The sequence below is a fragment of the Lipotes vexillifer genome, unplaced genomic scaffold (genome assembly GCF_000442215.2).
Source record: "Lipotes vexillifer unplaced genomic scaffold, Lipotes_vexillifer_v1.1 scaffold408, whole genome shotgun sequence".
In the NCBI taxonomy this organism is placed as follows: Eukaryota; Metazoa; Chordata; class Mammalia; order Artiodactyla; family Lipotidae; genus Lipotes; species Lipotes vexillifer.
Window position 1 is genome coordinate 2,313,286 of NW_006787469.1, and position 3,109 is coordinate 2,316,394.

A 3,109-nucleotide genomic window follows, 5' to 3' on the forward strand; every position below is an offset into this window, starting at 1 on the left:
GAGGTGCAGCATGGTCTTTGGCATGGTGCCTGATCAAGTAACGAGAGCTCGGAGACAGGATGGACGGTCAGGGCTGGATAAGAATACAGTTGAGAAGATTCATGGTTGTTTGAACAACCATCTGAAAATTACACTCAGTTGTTTGATAAATTGACATGATGTTTTTTTTTTTTTTTACTCTGCCTAGCTCAACATTTTTATCAATGATTTGCATGAGTGCATAGGAGGCATCCTTATCAAAAGTGAGAGGGATAGGTAATTGATTGAATCACAGAATCAGAACTCTAAAATTTTTCTATAGACTGGAATGATGAGACAAAGTATGAAACCTACTAGGAATAAATGTGATGATCTTTATCTAGGATCAAAAAAATTAACTACACATTAGAGGACAAAGAACTGCGAATTAGCTACTTTGTTCTAGTGACAGAAGGTAGACCCAACCTTGATCAAGCCATAAAGGGACACTGACTGGGAAGGACAGAAGAGGAGCTGGCCTCAAGGCCGGCTAGATCCAAGGACTCAAACAGTATCTTCAGTCTCATCTTTCTTTCACTATTAACTCTGATTTGTGTGTTGGTATAGCACAGAGAGTTCTGCACATCATCCCAGCTGAGCACATCCAAATGTAGAGGTCTCCCTTCCAGCTCCATATAATAAACCCCAGGGAAGGAATCTGACTGGCCTGGCTTGGGTCACATGCTCCTCACTGAAACAGTTACTGTGACTGGGGAAAGGATACTCTGTTAGTGGCTGAGCCTAGGTCATGGGTCCAAACCTATGCCAAGGGGTACAGGGCTTTGGGGTTGGCAATCCCACCAGACCCATTTGAGAATGGGAAATGGGGGAGAGTTACTGTTACCTGAAAAAAAGCAAAAGGGATGCTGAGAAGCCAAAAGCACAGACATTGATTGTCTTCACAGTTCAGCTGAGTACAGTTCAGTGTTGTGAACCTACCAAAAAAGTTATAATTCTAGAAATTAATAGTGGAAATGTACTTAGGGCCATAGTAGTGAAAAATACATTCTGTGCTGGTCATACTACTCTGAGGCATCATCTGGGCACCACATTGAAAGGGTAACGATAAATCATAGTGCTCCCTGGAGGAGGGGTCCAGGATGAGGACACTCAGAAGATTGAGTCATCTGAAGAATCGTCAAGGCAATAAGATTTTTTGGCCTAGAGAAGAGAAGATGTAGTAGACACAGTTGGCTTTAGAATATTTGGAGCAGTCTTGGATAGACAGATGAGACATTGAAGTACAAAGGACAAACTAGGTCTAGGGCAGGGAAGTCTCAAGGAGACCAATTACCATCTGGTATAAGGAGAACTTTCTAATAGCTGTCCAAGAATGGACAGGACTGTCTTGTAAAGGGTAGTGAGTTCCCTGTCACTAGAGGTGTTTAAGCAGGTGTCAGAGAGGTTGTGAAGGGGATTCCCAAATTGTATAGAAAGTTGGATCAGGTAACCCCTGAGGTCCTCTCCAGTTATGACAGTCCACAGCTGTCTGTTGAAGACCTATGTAGGCTTGCTGCTAATAAGTCAGCCCTGGCCTCCCCAACATCTGGGAGTAGAGCTGGTGAGCTCTTTTCCTTCCCTAGATGATAATGACCCCTTCCAACAAACACCTGATCACCTACCAACAAGCAGTCGGGGCAGAGCCCTCCAACACTGCTTATCTTAGCTCAGCTCTATGGGACACACTGGCTCTGAAGGTCACAGAAAGACAGCCCTTGTGCTATTTATGCTCTCTGAATACATATCATGAGACAAGGACTTGCATGCAGGCATATTAGGGGCTGAACAGGAGCAAGGGAGCAATGAGACAGGGAAGTTGCATTGAGGGGTCCACTGTGGGTACTTATAGCTCAGTCTTCCTGCGATCATTCTGAGGAGCCATAAAGATCACAGATCAGAATTCCCCACTGAGTGATGAAGTAATTCCACCAGTGCCATCCCTCATTGGTTAAAGTTTGCCCTCTGGGAGAGCTAAGCTCCTGGGACTTCCAGGCTGCCTGGCAGGGACTGACAAGAGCCTCTGGCAGAGAAGAGGATGTGTCAGGACCATCCACCACAGCTGCAGCTGGACACAAAAGGGGGCTGAAGGGATGTGGGGCACCAACAACATCGGCCACAGCCCCTTTCCCGCCCAGTCCCGGACCCATCTTCCAGGGCAGTGTGGTGCCTTTGATTTGCACATTCCAGCCACTGTGGTGCGGCGTGCCCTCCAGGTTGGCTAATTCAGCACAGCCCTATCTGAATGTCCACACACACCTCTCTTGGACTCAGGTCTCCCTTCTGGGCCCCACTCCCTCACTGGGCTCTCTGGGCTGAGGGCACCGGGCTGGGCCCTCTAAGCTGGCACCTGTTCTCTGTCCACACGTGAGCTGGGAACTTGGTGACATTAGGGACACTGGCTACATTGTCCCTTCTACACTGTGCTCCAGGTCAGGACAGGTCGAAGGCTGGATAGGCTCCAGGTTTCCTCTCTGCTAATGGTGCTAATAGTCTCATATTTTATTTATTTATTTTTGGCTGTGTTGGGTCATCGTTGCTGTGTGCGGACTTTCTCTAATTGTGGCGAGCGGGGGCTACTCCTCGTTGCGGAGCACGGGCTCTAGGTGCACGGGCTTCAGTACCTGCAGCACGCAAGCTCAGTAGTTGTGGCTCGTGGGCTCTAGAGCACAAGCTCAGTAGCTGTGGCACACGAGCTTAGTTGCCCCGCGGCATGTGGGATCTTCCCAGACCAGGTCTCGAACCCGTGTCCCCTGCACTGGCAGGCGGATTCTTAACCACTGCGCCACCAGGGAAGCCTCCTCACTATTTCTTAAAAGGAAAAGGCTAAGAACGACCAAGAACCCAAAGACCCCGAGAGACCTCGCTCAAAGCCTCGGAGACACTTCGAAGATGGGAGATCATAGCACTAATGGTGGAGGCAGGGCACCCCGCCAGACCTGGAGGACTGATCCAAGCTGGCTCACCTCTCCTGTAACTTCTCTGGGCTGCCTTGATCAGACCTCTGAACGTGTCTCTCTCCTCCTCCCCTGGTTCCTCTCACCCTGTTACCCTCACACTCCTGTCTGGTACTCACTCTTTTCAGCCCATCTCT